This window comes from Onychostoma macrolepis, chromosome 03, assembly GCF_012432095.1.
Source record: "Onychostoma macrolepis isolate SWU-2019 chromosome 03, ASM1243209v1, whole genome shotgun sequence".
NCBI classification, from domain to species: Eukaryota; Metazoa; Chordata; class Actinopteri; order Cypriniformes; family Cyprinidae; genus Onychostoma; species Onychostoma macrolepis.
In genome coordinates, this window is record NC_081157.1 from 25,016,467 (window position 1) to 25,034,645 (window position 18,179).

Consider the following 18,179-nt stretch of genomic DNA (forward strand, 5'->3'; position numbering starts at 1 on the left):
AGGCTACTGGCTGGAGTAATATAAATAAAAGTAAGTATTTGCAGAGGCTTGGACGTTACTTTTACATAAAACTTGCATTAGTCTTAGGTTAGTCTCACTCTATTGACTGTAATTAACGCTGTCATTAGTTAATTGTGTAACGCAGTTAGCAGTGGTCACTAGGTTGAGTGTTGACGTCAGGCTGATGATGCAGACACGCGCTCCGCAGCTTCACTTCATTGTGCTCGTGCACTGAAACTCATGAGTGTCCCTCACCACAGACCAGTCACGCCAAATCTGAAGCGCAGATTGATAGTCGCCGAAGGATTCATCTCGCATCAATCCATCCAGGATTGGATTACGCGCTAAATCCTCTGCACTGGGATTCAGATTTTGTTCCTCTGAAGATGCCCGCTTGTGGATCGCAGATTGGGGACATTCGCGGAATTAAACGAGCTAAAGGTAAAACACTTTTCATTTATTTATTTAGTGTAATCTTTGCGACCTTTGAATAGAGAAACTAAACAATATTGCATCTTTTTTTTTTTTTTTTTCGTTTGCCAAAGGGAAGTTAAGTAAAAGCGACATTTATTCTGAGGATCATAGGTTATCCATACGGATTCTGACGTACATTAAGCACTATTTTGTTGGAGAAAATAAGTAAAGTAAATCTTGGTTACTCTTGCGAAAGACAACTCTTAAAAACAAGTTGCCCTATTGCTTAACCTCAATCTTATCAACGCAGGAGTTTGTGAGGACAAAAAACCGCACGCTGTGTAAACATATAGGCTACTACAGAGAAAGCTATAAAATAATATTTCCTGAAACTTTTATTTATTTATTTATTTATTGTATGCGTTATATGCGTGCTTACAAAGGCAAATCAATTTTGTATTCTGCATTTAAATGTACGTCAAATGAAAGTCGTGACATTTTATTTTATAGTTGTTTATAGAAAGAGCAGTTTAAACACTACTATTTTAGTGATCTCCACAGTTTAAACTGAGTTCTGTCAGTTCTGTTTTGTCTCCTCGCGCGCGTGGCACGAGAACTGACAGGATTTACTGACTATCAGTTGTTGACATTTTATGTATCCATAAATTGAGTCAGATAATAACACATTTGCTTATTGTAACATTTATGTAATAGTGTTATGTTTCTTTCATTGCCTTTTAACGCTGGGCAGTATTTCTAGATTTTAACAAACAATCAGCAAAGAAGTAAAGCGCGAGCTGGAAAAACCGAGGGATCCCTTTGTGGTTCAAATGTATCGATAGGTTTTAGCTGATCATTCACTCGCATATGCTTGCTTATTGTAACCTTTATTCTAGCTGTTCGGAACCTAATAGGAAACGGTAGGTTGTCAGTAAACACAGAAGTTTTCACAGTTGTGTTTCTAGTTGTTATGTTGGTGTTTGTTGTTCATGGTTTCTTCTGTCACTTGCTATTTCGTCACGCTACTTCACACAACTGGATTTATTTATTTATTTATATGAACTGTCTAAAACGTGTTCATCTCTCCTTCATATGTCTGATTGCAACAAATCAGCCTAAATGATGCACCACTCTTTAGACTAAAATAGAGCTTATGGTTCAGAAGCAGGAAATCACATCTGAAGTGATGTTACTTTTAGAAGACAGTCCTTTTAACAAGACAATGAATAATTTACATTTAAGACATTTTTGCCTAACATATATATATATATATATATATTTTTTTTTTTTTTCTCGGTGAATGAAAATAGTTCCAAATGAAGTAAAAGCCTCAAGCTTTGTGTGTCATCCATCAAAGCACAAGACTCCACAAGCCTTCAGATGTTTAATTAGCTTTTTGGAATGTTATAAACAGTGCGAAATGGACTGAAGGACAGTTCAAATCTGACAATTCAAAACCTTTGTTCCCTGTGTACACACTGCCGTTCAGTGTCTATTAGCAGTGCGCAACTACAGCTTTGGAAGCCTCCTAAAAATTGGCTGGACTACAGTGCTCTACTTTCATAATTTAAAATTTTTGCATTTGTGCTGTTGCAACATTATATTTTTTGTTCTTGATTTTATTTTTTATTTAGCCTATTACTCCATTTAGAATGTGTTTTGTGTGCAACATATGCACATTGTCCTACAAGTAATCCTGTCACTTTGGTCTAAAACAACTCTGAATCCACTTTCATTGTGCTTTTCATTGTACTCTATGAAGTCATACAAAGAAAAGATGGCAGCATCCAGTTTGAGTTCTTCTTGGGCTGTATGCTCCAACCAAGCAACTGCCATTGAGATGAATGGGAATGCTAATGGATAGCTCTCTCCAGGTATTATAGACTTTTTTATAATACAGCTTAATTGAGCAGATAACCAGCCAAGCTGGCAACACTCGTTGCTTCTACGTCAGAGATGTGTATCTGACTCAACATCTGCTTTGTCCTTGTACCTGGTAAAAAAAAAAAAAAAACCCTCTGAATTATCTATGAAGAGTGAACACATGTTTACTATGTTTGCAGTGCAAACATAAACCCATCCAGACTCTTTTAATGCTTGAGGAGACCTGAAGTGGCTGTCAACCATCTGACGCATTCAGACATTTACAGGTTCTTCTGTTGGCCACATAGAAGCTGTTATAAGACAAGACAGTATTTCATAACAAGCAATTAAGTACTAGAGAAAAGGTCGGTTCACAGGGTATAAACCTCAAGGCATACTATACTAGAATAATTTTCAGTAATTTACATATTTAAATTCACATGCTGGGATAGTGATAGTATGTGACACAATGATTTCATGTTGTTTCCCTTATTTTCCCTTCTCATTGAAATCCAGACCTCAACATAGCCCTGAGGCGCGCAGGCCTCGTCTGTCATGGATTTTGCTTATTATAGACCTTCAAGACAAGTTATATCTTGCATTTGCATCACTTTTTGTCAGCTGAACATGAAGGCTGAGTCTCCTATGTGGTCTAATGATGGTAATGTGTGTAACTGGGGACTTTCGTTTGTCCTTTATATGGTCATGAACTTCTCCACATGCCCTTATGGCACCTTCCTTTTTCATGGGCATAGACGCCATTTTTATTTTCTTGCCTAATTTAGAGAACATTCATGTTTGGAGAGAACACGCAGACAAAAATTAACAAATGTGTTTTATCTTATCACGTCCAAACAAGTTCCAAAAGCCAAATGTAAACCAAGGCTTCAGATAACACACGTGAGCGATGGCACTGGTGCAACCAAGGGTTACTCTTTATTTCGATAGTCCAGTTTAGACATTCTACTAACCATAAGTAACTGTAAGTATATGTCAACTAATTCTCATTAATTAGCAACTGCATGTCTACTAACTCTCAGTAGGGTAGGTTTAGGGTTCGTAGAATAAGTTGACATATACTTGCAAAGTTTCTCATAGTCAGTATGTTGTATGTTGTGGACCCAGCAAAATAAAGTGTTAGAAGATATTAAGCAGACAGTCTACTCATACTCCAATGACTTCTAGTTGACATGTGGTTGCAAAGTTACTTACTGTTAGTAGAATGTCTAAAGTGGACTATTGAAATAAAGTGTTACCCAATCAAGTCCTACAGACAGTATCAGGAGACATAACACAAGTAAACAAACCCACCATGCACATCATTTTTTTTTTTTTCTCGGTGCTGTGCTGTTATTGGTGTCCAACTTGAGATTGTGTCACATAAGGCAGCGCTAATCATTGGGCACACAAAAATTTAGTTGCACCAACATGAAAATTGGTTACATTTTGTGCACTCAAATATTTAGGCCTAAATTTAAGAGTCATGTATTTGGATTGCATATTACATTTCCATCCATTTGGATTACACAGATTTAACATAAATTAATAAACTTGTTAATACATATTCTCAGTCGCTAAGAAACAGGTAAGATTTCTGCGTTCAAAAAGGCCATGGCATTATTAACTATTTGAGATTAACTGTTTGATTTAAATGATCATATTTCAAAATGCATTTATGCTGATTGCTTAGAATCAGCATTTTCATACAATTGTTCAAACAATTAAATTTATTCTCAGCTAAAATATATGAACATAGTTAAAATATGGCTAGCTGCAGAACAAGCAATATAATTAGTTATACTACGGGGCCGTTGAATGCTTGAATCTGATTGGCTGACGAACGTTCTAAGGTGTGCAATTATTTTCAGGGAAACGCACGGCGAACGTAGTTCCAGGCAGCTCTTGACCGCATTACAAGACCATATCACTTCGCCAAATGATTTCTGTTATTTCAAAGGTCTTACAACAGCAAAATAACCAAAACCCACAACGACACTGGCCAAACAAATAAATATAGTAATCAAAATGATAAAAACGACAGATCAGGTCCGTGTTTTTGCCACAAAATTACACTTTATTATGTACGGAAACAACATACTCTTTCTCCCGCTCTCTCTCCCTCACAGCTGCACACACATAACAGTTTGCACACACACTAACATACATCGCGCTAATGTTGTTAGCGCTACTCTGACGATTTTATCAGTAAACAACTTAAAAACTACATGATTTCTCACAAGCGAGGGAACAACAACGGCGCTGTTCGTTTCACTATAACTAGAGACATTGCTGCCGAACACTATTGAGAGATGCACAGAGGTAATTCTCTCTCTCTCTCTCTCTCTCTCTCATAACTTAGTCATTAACTGCATTAATCTGTTATCAACGGCTCAAGCCTCCGTTACTAGGTTTAAAATGACATTTTGGAATTAGCAACGGAGGCGTTGGATGAGATGCGGAAGAAATAATCCTACTCACAACAGCGATTTAAGTAGAAATACCGGACGAATGCCTTGCAATATATCATCTGATCGATGTCTTGAGGTGTGGCAACCGTAGTATAAGCGGAATAATTGACTTCGGTCCGTTGAATTATTAGAAAAAATAATGCACACCCGAGGGTGTGCATTATTTTTCTAATAATCCAACGGCCCATCGTCAATTATTCCTTACTTAAAATGTATGAGACTAAAAAAAAATTATGATAATTATTTAAACCTGGTTATTGTGTACTGAAAATCTATTCAGTTTATTAGTACTATTACAGAAATCTTATCTATTTTGTTTATGTATGACTGACAAACATGCATCATATTAAGTTTATAAGTTTGTTTATGTTAAATGTGTTTCATCTATTTGGATTACAATCAAATACTTTCAAATGCATAAATCTTAAATTTAGGCCTAAACATTTATATTTTTAATTATTTTAATATATTTTAAAATTGTTGATGATTTTAATTAATTAACTGTGTGTGTAATAGTCGTTTAGTAGCAGTTCAAGGTAATTGTGGCGTGAAGCTGCACTGTGGGGTGTCAGAAAAAAAAAAAAAAAACTATTTTAGGTGTACAAAATCTCAGCAGACTTTGCTTGACTTGACTTTGCTTTGCTGTATTCAACCTTTATTCAGACTCTTGAATAGGGACTTAACAGTCTGCGTGTATTGTGAACAAGAATCATTTATTTAAGATTTGTTCACTACCAGTCTGAAGGAATGGATGCAAAGTGTGGAAACCACACTGCTTGGGGGAACTTTAAGAATAGTTCTTGCTTTAATCAATATCCGTGCCTCTCTTCCTGGAGTTGCCATAGGCTGATATATAACCTTGCGAGGTGGGAAGCATCACATTAAGTCTGTAATGTGTGTGTTTTTAGCACAGTGATCTTTATTGTTGTTTTTCACCCTTGTGAATGTAGTTTTCATTTGCTCCCAGTCTGTGCCTAATATCAAAGATATATTTAGCACAACAGTTTACTCAGCTTCATATGCTACTGTATTAAAAATGGAATAAGTTTTCCCATTTAAGGCAGCAAAGAGGATGTTTTAAAAGGATCTTTCCCTGTCTGCTGAATCATAGGGCCAAATCAGGTGACAGAGCAAAGGGTACGTGTAGAGGGGAAGATTGTATCCTCTGTACCATGCTTTTTGTCCAGACTCTGCACATTTTTCCATTACAGTATGCCAAACAGAAAGAGCATTTGAGGCAAAGAAAAATGTCATAGTTGTATTCACTGTGCCTTGTTCAAATTGCACCCAGTTCTGATTTGTTTTTCAAATCTGATCTTTTGGGATGACTGTCCAAAATAAAATCATATGTTTGTTCAGACTGCGTAGTCAGTATTTGTTTTATGCTGACTTGTACATCAGTACAACACCAAGAGACATGAGAGAGTAGCTGTCTGTGTGGAAAGAGAACAGAAAAGTCCATCACGAGATCTTGCTGTGGTGCTAAAGTGTATAAAATCATTTACTTTTCTGATCGGACCTTTAGAATGAAACTCATTCTACACTCCAATATCAATAAGATTTCAATCCACATACTAATTTAGATTTGTTTCTAAAAAATGTGTGTGTGTGTGTGTGTGTGTGTATATATATATATATTTACAGTAAATGGATGAGAACATGAGTCAGATATGACACAAATTAATTGTAACAAAAATTTGTTTTTTATTTTTTTCTAAACAAATGCTCAAAATAGAGACTGTACACATTTATACATGACTCAGTACTTAGTCTCACATTAAAAACATGCATGTGTCAAGATTTCTGCAAAATAGCATGTTGCTTCTTGCACATTTCACGGCACTTTAAAAGCTAAAAGCAGGTTCAGTTTATCCAAAACTGATGAACGTGAATCTGGCAACACAAAGAAGCTGAAATGTGATTAAACTTCTGTTTGTACTTTTGTACAGTGCTGTTGGCTTCACAAGCATAGAAAACACAAAAGAAACATCTGTTCATGCATATCTTGTTAACCTGCTACCTAGTGCCTCAAAGAAAACTTTGATTAACTTTGACAATTCCATTGATTAGTTTAAGCACTCATTACAGTAACCTGACTCACAGAAGTTGCGTAAAGCCAGCCAATTAGATTAGAGCTTGCCACATCGAAAAAGAGCTTGCCATTTTTGCTTGCAGTATGTTTGTGGACTTGAGACAGCATTATTAGCCAGGTTCGACTTGACCTCGCTGTTGTTAGACCTATTCAGTCACTTGGAAGTTGGAACTGGGTGTAATGTGGCATTGTGTGAGCTTGTTAGCACCAGCTGTCCTATGGGGTCTATGACGTGGGGTTACGCAGGGGTCCACGAGTTCACCGAGAGTTTCATTACATGTTGAGTGATCACACGTGCTGCGGTACACCTACCCTGAGATAATTAGAGCCTCATGTATCCCAGCGTTCATGTGTGCTGTATGTGCACTTACAGGTGTTCAACAAGTACAAACAGTGCCTGAGAGCTGTAGGAAACAATAAGCCTTTACTTACTGAATTAGCATTGACTGCTTTGTTTTTAACCAGCTCAAATTTTATTGCCAATCATTCCCGCTTTCCTTCTCGTGGTGTGTTAAACGGATCAGCTCCGAGTTTATTAAATCTGTCCAAGTACATGAAACACTGCGCATGAAGCTGGATGCTGGTCAGGGCTCATTAAATAAAACGTTCTCAAACACACATGCTCTTTATCTCCCTGTGAAATCACATTACCGCTGTCATTTGTCCTGTGGAGAGACAGACACTCATGACGTTAACACAATCTGCCTCTGTCATCTGTATCTTAATCAGTCTCAACCAAGCGTGACGTGACAAGTGTCCAGCGACAAGTAATTTGTCTGTCCAAACTGAAAGTGAATATGCAGTTCGATGACACAAAATCATAGCTAAACAGAATATGTTATGCGGTTATGAGGAGCTGTTTTTTTAATGTAATGATAATAATATGCACATACTTCTCCACTTGTCTGTTTCTATGTTGTTTTATACAGATATTCTACCTCTATGGATGTGCAGATTAAAAATGTATGCACGTATGGAAAAATCTAGAAAAATCTAAGAAACAAAATCACCGTGTCTTCAAATTTTTACTCTTATTCACTTTTATTTCCTATAAATTAAATTTAAAAAAGCCCTTCCAAAAAATAAAATTAAGAAAATTAAAATGAAAAAAATAAAATAAATAATAATAAATATAAATAAATAAAACAATTTATTTAAATAAAAAATGATATAGTTAATGAAAACACATAACATTGGGCAATATAGACAGTCGCCTAAGGTGGCAACACAGCTCCAGATGCACGGTCAAATATCGCTAATCATCATTTGCCTCAATTTCAATAGATTATCCTGTTCTCTTTCATGCTGCAGCCTCTCATCTCTGTGAAAATTAATTGCATGTTAATTAAGTCCTTATGGTAAGTTAACTGTGTCCATAGTAATCCAAAAAAAAGGCCCGCTCCCAAAATACATCACAGGTATCATTCACAGTTGTCATTTACTGTTTACTGTCAGTTGCTGTACATTGCAGTAAAATCACTAAACAACGTGCAAACAAATTTGGTCCACTCTCATTTGCACTGTAAAAAATAAAGTGTAATTTTAACAAAAATTTTGTAAAAACGCCACAAAAAAAAAAAAAAAAAAAAAAAAGCCTTTTTTTCTCCTGAACTGAAGTCTTATTCAATCACGCAGTGAAACTGCACGACTATTGGTTCATGCAGTGTGTAAAAAACGAACCAATGTGTCGGCAGCGGAGCTGCACGAGCCTATGGCGACGAAGCCCGCCAAAGCCCGCCAGAATGGGCGGGGCATCTCGCTATATAAGCGGCCGTTTCGCCATAGGATCCTCAGATTTCTTCTCCTTCAGCGACGACGACTTCGCCTCGCTGATCCCGGAAGCCTGCTCGCCGTAGACAAGCCTTGCAGCTGGACCCAGCGGCCTCGAACTGCTCGGCTGACTCGCCTTTTACTCCGCGCTCCAGTATCGCGGCAGTTCCGGTCCCATTCGCTACCGCCATCCGGCGAAAACTCACGCATTCTAAAAGAAGCAAATCGGCGTTGTTGCAAATGCCTCGCCGTTATTGCGGCTCGTGCAGGTCTTCCCTGCACGCCGATGACGGCCACAGCGAGTGCGTTTCCTGTTTGGGGAAACCCCATGCAGACGCCGTGCTCGCTGGCTCTGATTGTTCTCACTGCAAGAACATCAGTCTCGCCTCTCTGCGCTCACGGATAGCTTTCTTTTCAGAGAGTGACTCCGCCCCTCGCGACCTCCCGTTTTCTTCCTCCCAGGGACCTGTGAGGAGCACGGAGAGCGAGCTCACATCGGCTCAGATCCCACGTGCCTAGCTCTCACCACACAGAGAGGTTTCTCCCATCCTTTTTTCCGTCCCTCTGCAAGTGCAAGCGATCTGGTCTCATTCGGGGGAAGTGACGAAGAGCTGGCCGATGACAGCATGTCATTGGCAGCTTCAGACGATGAGGAGCTGTCGGGCTCAGTGGCTGACCCCGCCCCCCCGCGTTCGTCCGCGCCCAGCACCGCCAAAGCCGGGATGGAATACCGAACTTTTCCGTGTCCTCTCAAAGGCAGTCGAAGAGCTGGGATTGGAGTGGTCTCCACCAGAGGAGCTATCTCGTAGCCGTCTCGATGAGTGGTTCCTGCCGGGTGCGCCGTCAGGCCCCTCCCCAGCGACCCTCGCCGTTCTTCCCTGAAGTTCACAACGAGCTCACAAGATCTTGGCGCGCCCCCTACTCTGCCCGCCTCCGTACTTCTGCTTCATCCGCCCTCACTACAGTTGACGGCGCTGAAGAAAAGGGGTACGAGAGGATGCCTCAACTAGATGAATCAGTGGCTGCTCACCTCTGCCCACCCACTGCCATCGGTTGGAAAGCAAAAGCCGCCCACCCATCCAAGCCATGCAGGACCACTTCAGCGCTCGCTGGACGCTCCTACGCTTCAGCTGGACAGGCGACTTCAGCGCTTCACTCAATGGCGGTTCTACAGGTCTATCAGGCCAAACTCCTCTCTGCCATGGACGAGTCTGAGCCTGATCCTGCGATTCTCAGGGAGCAGAGAAGTGCAACAGACCTGGCACTGTGCGCCACCAAGACCACCGCCCAGGCGATAGGAAGGTCCATGGCCAGTCTAGTGGTGCTCGAACGCTACCTGTGGCTCACATTGACGGAAATCAAGGACACGGACAAGGTCGCCTTCCTTGATGCCCCGATTTCCCCAATGGCCTCTTTGGACCTGCGGTGGAAGGATTTGCTAAGTGTTTCACAGAGGCACAGAAGGCGTCACAGGCCATTCGACACTTCCTGCCAAAGCGCTCCAGCTCCGCAGCTGCTTCGAGTCGCCCTAAACCTGCGCCGACTCAGAAGCCAGCGAAGCCTGCATCTGCCGTTCCCGCCCCTCAGTCTGTCAAGACTCAGCAGACGCGAGGGCGTTCACGCTTAGCCAGACGCCAACCCTTTCCGAAGCGCCAGGGCCCCCGACCCAAGATAGCGTTGGACCCTGCACCTCCAGCGTCTTCCTGATCTGCAGGGCAGGAAGAGGAGAGGGCCAAGTCCCGCCACAGCCGGACCGCCCACCAAGCAGCCTCTCTTAAACCTCTTCTCACCCCGTTCATTTCCAGGTGCAGAGGGAAGTGTGTTTGTTGCAAATACAGGGCCCGTACAAGCGCCCAAGCAACCATCCGCTGTGATAGTGGAGAAAATAAAACACAAACATTTTTAAAAAAGAGCAGATTTCCTCTTCCGCCACTCACGAGTGCCCTGCCTCCATGCAGTCAGTCACTCGAGTTTATCCAACCCCTTGCCATGCGGGCCGAGGCCTGGCAGGCCATCCCCGGAGTGTCAGAATGGGTTATGGGGATAATAAAACGAGGTTATTCACTCCAATTCGCTCGAAGACCCCCGCGCTTCAGCGATGATCACGCTGAAACGGATCCTCTCGCAGATTCGCACAGGGGACTGGTTCTGTTCTCTGGACCTGAAAGATACATACTTTCACATCCAGATAGCCCCCCATCGGTCCTCCCCTTTGGACTGTCTCTGGCCCCCCGCACTTTTAAGAAGTGCATGGACGCGGCTCTTTCCCCTCTACGACAGATGGGAATCCGCATTCTCAACTACCTTGACGACTGGCTCATTCTGGCCCAGTCAGAGGTGGAGCTACTCTCACACAGGACCCACCTTCTCAGCCACTTAAAGTGCCTGGGGCTCAGGGTCAATTTCGCCAAGAGTGCACTGACCCCCAGACAACGAGTATCGTTCCTGGGAACAGTTCTGGACTCGGCTCAGATGAGAGCGGTGGTAGCGCTAGAACGCGCTCTGGCCATTCAGAAACTTGTGGCCTCCTTCAAGAGCTGCACCGCTCGCCCCCTCAAAGATCCCCCTGATCCCTCAGGTCATCAGGGCGGATCAAGGAACAAGGACACAAGGTTCTATTGGTGGCCCCCTTGTGGGAAAACCAACCTTGGTTGTCAGAACTGGTTCAGCTGCTAACAGCAGCCCCCTGGCCCGTGCCCCTGAGACGGGATCTCTCTCAGGCGAACGGAACAATATGGCACCCTCGGCCCGAGCTGTGGGTTCTCCACCTGTGGCCGCTTGATGGGAGCCTACCAGCCTCCCAGAGCGAGTGTTAAACACCATTTCTGAGGCTAGAGCCCCATCTACGAGACGCCTCTACACCCTTAAGTGGTCTGTTTTCTCCACTTGGTGCCTAGACCGCGGTGAAAGCCTGTCTACCTCTGAGTTAGCGGTGGTTCTGTCCTTCCTGCAGGAGCTGCTGGATAAAGGACGTTCCCCCTCCACACTCAAGGTGTTTGTAGCAGCTATAGTGGCCTTTCATGCCCCTATAGCAGGCCAATCGGTGGGAAGAGACAACTCAGTTGTCCGTTTTCTGAGGGGAGCCAAGAGGCTGAATCCGCCTCGGCCCCTCACCGTCCCTACATGGGACCTGACCACTGTATTGAGCCGCTTTTGAGCCGCTTCAGTCTCTGTTAGCCCTGCCTGCCTACAGTTCGGGCCCAACGACTCCAAGGTCATCCTGAAACCAAGGCATGGTTACGTACCCAAGGTACTTTCAACTCCATTCAGAGCTCAGGTCATCACATTCTCCGTGCTTCCTCCTTCTGAGGAGGACCGGGAGTTGTCCTTGTTATGCCCTGTCAGAGCTCTGAGGATCTACTTCGAGCGTTCTGCCTCATTTAGGTGTACAGAACAGCTCTTTGTTAGCTTCGGTAACCGCCAAGGGGCATCCGGTCACGAAGCAGAGGCTGTCTAAGTGGATAGTGGATGCTGTTACGCAGTCATACTCTTCCTTGGGCCTACAATGCCCCATTGGTGTACGAGCCCATTCTACTAGAGACATCGCCTCGTCATGGACCTAGTCTAGCAGTGTGTCCATTACAGAGATTTGTGCGGCGGCCGGCTGGGCTTCGCCGTCCACATTTGCTAGGTTTTATAACCTGAATGTACCAGCCTGTACCAACCAGGTCCTCTCTGCTTAGATGAGCGTACATGTATACGTTATGGGAACAATCCTGACAGAGAATTCTTGACCGCAATGCTCTCAAGCTCTCTAGTTGGTATCTTGCATACCTCGGTCCTGGAAGTACTGAGTATGTAAGAGTCATAAGGAACGATCACCCAGGCCGAGCATAACCTCTATGAGTTTAACTCGCTTAGCCTGGAGCATACTATTGAACTTCCCTGTGGGCATTAAATGCTTATGGAGTAATATTATGCAGTCGTTCCTCTGCCTTAGCACGGCGTGATTGAATTGAGTTCCCATATGCGTCTGTATCAAGACGCAGTACGAGTGGAGTATCGACAGGGAATGTACTCGGTTACTGTCGTAACCTCGGTTTCCTGAGATACGGAACGAGTACTGCGTACTTTGCCGTGCCAGACAGCTGCACGACTCAGTCGTCGCTTCAGTCGAAGTAACCTGAGGATCCTATGGTGAAACAGCCACTTATATAGCCAGATGCCCCGCCCATTCTGGCAGGCTTTGGCGGGCTTCGTCGCCATAGGCTCGTGCAGCTCCGCTGCCGACACATTGGTTTGTTTTTTACACACTGCACGAACCAATAGTCGTGCAGTTTCACTGCGTGATTGAATAAGACTTCAGTTCAGGAGAAAAAAGGCTTTTTCCCATATGCGTCTTTATCAAGACGCAGTACTCGTTCCGTATCTCAGGGAACCGAGGTTACGATAGTAACCGAGTACGTTCCCGTACTATATACAGGGTAAAACTGTGAAAGATCTAACCAGACATTTCATGTAATTTTACAGTAAAATGCTGTTAATTGTACAGTTTTTAGAAGTAAAAAAGAACAAATCAATGTATAATTTTCAGTCAAAAACTGTAAACTGATATTGCCAGAATTCCCTGCGTGTGTCACGCCCCTGGACTGTCTTGTGTGTGTTTTGCTCCCCATGTGTGGCCTGTGACCCAGTTTCTGTCTCCCTTTGATTGTTTAATTTGATTCCAGGTGTGTCTCCTTAGTCCCTTGATTGTCTTGTCTTTATAAGCCCCAGTCCTTTCAGTTAGTGTTTGTCGGTCTTTAAGTGTCTACCCTGCCTGTGATTCTGTGTTCCTATTTTGAATAATAAACCCCGTGTTGTGAATTCCTCGTCTCCTCGTTCCTGGTTCCCATGCTCCACGTGAGATGTGACAGAAAGACCGACCCAAAACAGTAACCTCCGTATTTTTCCCTCCGTTTTGTTTCCTCGTTTTACCCAGTGTTTTTTCTTTCCGTTGTGCCCTATGGATCCCCTCGTCCGGCCCGAATTCCTCCTCCTCCTGCTGGAGCAGGGGGACAGATCTCTCGAGGACCACACCAGACTGTTCCTGATGATAGCTAATACCACCAGCTACCTGGACGGCACGCTCTGCTCATTCTACAACGCAAGTCTGAACACCGCGTGCAGAGCGCTGTCGTCCGAGGATGGTCCTCGAGAGGATTTCGCCGCCTTCGTGGAGTGGATTCTGGTGAGAAATGGATCGCCCCTCACCGTCTCTCCCGAGGATGATCTCGCCAGATCCACTCCAGACCCAGAGCCCAGCCCACCAACTCCCAGTGGTACGGAGCATCAGCCCGAGCCCACCGATGACGGAGAGCCATTGCCCGCCGCGATCTGTGAGCCAGCGCGAAGCCAAGCGACTGAGTGGAAGATCGTCCCGGAAGTTGAGCCCAACCCGTCAGATCAGGTGCGAGAGCCGGCGACAGTGCCCATCGCGAGGGAGCCAGCCGTTGACGGTGTGAGCGCGGAGTGGAGCTCCGCCCCCTGCACCGTGGCTGAGGATGAGCTGATCATCCATCTGGGGCTGTTGGACATGGAGGAGGATTTAATTGACTGGGAGACGGATCTGGAGGTCGACGTTTCCCCTCTCCTCTCTCTCTCACCCTGGCTGGTCCCGTCCAGCTCTCCTGTGCCTCTGCTGGTCCTGTCCAGCTCTCCTGTGCCTCCGCTGGTCCCGTCCAGCTCTCCTGTGCCTCCGCTGGTTCCGTCCAAGTCCGCGCTTCAAGAGCGGCCCCCAGAGCCTGCGCCTCCAAAGCGCCCTCCAGTGCCCGCTCCTCAAAAATGCCTTCCAGTGCCGGCTCCTCGAAAATGCCTTCCAGTGCCCGCTCCTCGAAAATGCCTTCCAGTGCCCGCTCCTCGAAAATGCCTTCCAGTGCCGGCTCCTCGAAAATGCCTTCCAGTGCCTGCTCCTCGAAAATGCCTTCCAGTGCCCGCTCCTCGAAAATGCCCACCCTCCCACCCGCTCCTGCCTCCTCCACCGCTGTCGTCTGGCAGCCCCTCTGCTCGCCCTCAGCCCACCATCAATGCGGTGCGAGCCCCACGAGACTGCCATCCTCCAGCGTCGCCGGGGCTGGAGTATCCCTCACCTCCGCCTCCAACCTCCTCGGCCCGGACTCTGCCTCGGCCCGTTGACCCAGCGGCTCCACCTCGGCTCCTAGCTCCCTCAACTCCACCGTCACCCGTCGATCCTCCAGCTCCACCGGACTCCCTCGTCCCTCCGGCTCCTCCTTGGTCGGGCGTCGACCCGCCATCGCCTCAGGACTCCGCTCCTCCGGCTGCACCTCGTCGCTCCGTCCCACCGGCTCAGTTGGGCTCCTTCCTCCCGCCAGCTCCACCTTGGTCCTCAGTCGCTCCGGCTCCGCCGCGGATCTCCGGAGCTCCGCCTTCGCCTCAGTCGCCAGAGCACTCGGCTCCACCTTGGCCCCCCGGATCCTCGGCATCCCCCTGGCTCGTCGGCTCTCTGTCTCCACCTCGGGCTCCTCCACCACCTGCTCCGCCGCCGTTGGTCGGCCCCCTGGAGTCGGCGGCCATGCCTCCTCCATGGCTCCTCCCTCCGTCGGCTCCACCGTGGGCCATCATCATGGCTGTGGCCTGGGTCCTGCCAGGCTCCTCCTGCTCCGGGTCCCTCCTGTCTCCTCCCTGGCTCCTCCCTCCTTCGTCACCTCCCTGGTCTCTGTCAGCCGGCCCCCTCCCGGTGGTCCGTCCTCCTCCTGAGCCTCCGCCTTTGTTCCCACCCGCTTCCCCCCCCCTCTGTTGTTCCACGGTGCGAGGACGCACCTTCCGGGAGGGGGGAGTAATGTCACGCCCCTGGACTGTCTTGTGTGTGTTTTGCTCCCCATGTGTGGCCTGTGACCCAGTTTCTGTCTCCCTTTGATTGTTTAATTTGATTCCAGGTGTGTCTCCTTAGTCCCTTGATTGTCTTGTCTTTATAAGCCCCAGTCCTTTCAGTTAGTGTTTTAAGTGTCTACCCTGCCTGTGATTCTGTGTTCCTATTTTGAATAATAAACCCCCGTGTTGTGAATTCCTCGTCTCCTCGTTCCTGGTTCCCATGCTCCACGTGAGATGTGACAGCGTGACACTACACATTTGAAAGTATTTTGTTTAAATAACCAGGTTTTTTGCAAAAGTTGTTTATAGCAGTGTGTGTTGTTGAATTTACTGGTTTACAATCAAATTTTCTTGTTTGTAAATTACAGTTTTATACTTTCACGTTTTTCCGCCATAAACGTGTTTACAGTTTTTTCTGTATTTTTTACAAAATTATTCTAGCAACCACAGCTGCCAAAATTATTTTGTAAAAAATACAGAATTTCTTTTTACAGTGTGGTTCAAGACTGTATCTTTAGAACCCTGGACAAACTGCTGTGTACTTTTTCCTTATAGTTAAATGTAATATGACTGACATTGATATTGATACAAGTTAATACCTCTGGCTTAATCACTGAGAGAAACATTAGCTGTGATTACTGTAAAGCTAAACCAGTTTAAGCATCCTTTTCATGCTAACACAAATAGGCACGATGGGGCAAATTCTCTGGATATAATGGCTTATTTTCTCAGTTTTACAGAATGACACAGTCGTACAGCGTCACATTTAGTAGACTCTACGGGAGGACAGAAGTGGTGTGCTGGAGAATGTTACTCTCTCATCTGTCCTCAGGACACATGTCATCTGTCATCATTACTGCTAACATTTTCCAACACATTTCTTGGTGCATCAGTAAATGAATGCATCACGTTATATTCAAAGAGAGCTGCTTATATAATCAAAGAGAGAAACGTTCCAGTCATTATTACAAAACAAACCCTGACCGTGCATCAGAGCTTGTTTGTTTTTTTTTGTTTTTTTGTTAGCAATATCACAATATCGCAATCTTGTAATGAATATCAGCATGACTGTGATTTGACCACAGGTAATCACACTGACATCCAGCACAACATCACCATTGCAAGTGTGACATTACTTTTATACATAATAATCCTTTTATACATATTTTACTAACACATATCGCAAAACTCGCCTTTTTGAATTTTTTATTTTATTTTATTTTCACAAAAAAAATTTTCAATGGATGCGCAAGTGATACAATTCCACCATGGCTTGCAGGCTCATATACCAACACCTGCCTTTCAGCAAATCAATGTAAACATTACATAACATAATTAATATTCATGACCCAAGCTTTCCCTGACACGGTTTGGGAGGCACGGCCACAGAAGACTCTTTTCTGGAAAGTCAGCACACTCTGTGACCATATTTGCAACGCTTCCAGGCAGCTAGCCTACTTCAGGAATCCAAGTGATGTGATGACTTTATCAATTGCTGTTTGGCTCTTTTATTTAGAAGGTTCCACCATGCAGTATTTTGCATTTTAGTTTCTCCCATTCATAGTAATATGAGTGCACAGACTTTTTGTTGGCACTGTATGAAAGTAAACTTTCTGAGAAGCCTACTGAAGATGTTGAAGAGTTGTGTTTAACAAAAATATGCATTTTTATATCCATTTTTATATTCAATAGTGTTAAAGGATGAATTATTAAACTTTCATATAAATTCCAGCCAGGTCTCTCTGTTTATATGTAAGTAGTAAAATGTAACATTTACAAGTACAAAAACATACTTTTTTTTTTTACCTTTGGAAAGATTCTGAAATATACAATATGGACGTATTTACAGAATCTAAACATTGTAACATATTTACAGCTACTAAATATTTACAAATCTTTTATACCATTTTCCATTGCACATCTGTAAAGTTGTTCATTCGTAAATGATTTACATTTCAGATGTTGTCATATTTGTCAATATTGTATGTTTTAGTGTCAAACGTAATTGCACGTGTGGTAGTTTTTTTTTTTGTTTTTTACTGTATGATTTTAGACTTAATTTAGATTTCATGTAAATTTAGATGTGTTAGGTGTATTTACAGAAGCTGAACTTCTTATTAATCAGAATCACCTCAGCTGTGTTGTGCGTATGTCTAGCTTTGGCTCTGTTAAAGAACAAGTGTTTCATTAGTATCCTATCTTGCCTTGAGGGATTGACTGTACCGTATGATGCAGCTATAATGATTTGGTCTGAGATAGACTGAGACTCAGTGCTTCCAAACACGTATACATCTATTTTTGGTGGAACTCGAGATGTTTTAAGGAACCTTCATGCGACAATTTCCATACAACATCAGTTGCGTGCTGTCAAGTACAAGAAGCACAAAAATCACCATTATAGTTTCATGAAATTATATGACCCATATAACTTCAGAACATCCCAAGCCATGATAGACTGAGATAGTTGTCAAATATTAAAATAGTTATCATTCACTCCTCCTCATGTCGTTGTATCACTTTTTTTTTTCTTCTGTGGTCACAAATAGAAGATATTTTGAAGAATAGTCCCACTGGTTTCCATAGCATGGACAGAACATACAATGGAAGTCAAATAGACCCAACACCGTTTGGTTACTAACATTTTTGTAAAATGTTTTTGTTTTTGTTCCACAGAAGAATGAAACTCATACTCATGGAATGCCATGAGGGTGAGTAAATGATGACAGATTTTTCTTTTTTAGGTGGAATAATTAAAATAATTT

General features: G+C 43.9%; 1 protein-coding gene across 1 annotated transcript in view; it reads left to right on the plus strand.

Moving 5' to 3' along the window:
* Positions 1-206: 206 nt before the first annotated feature.
* Positions 207-18,179, plus strand: part of gcgra (glucagon receptor a) — a 96,474-nt gene continuing 78,501 nt past the window's right edge. The window contains exon 1 of the mRNA XM_058771985.1: positions 207-441. The gene's annotated coding sequence lies outside the window, so the exon portion shown is untranslated. The remainder of the gene's footprint in view (positions 442-18,179) is intronic.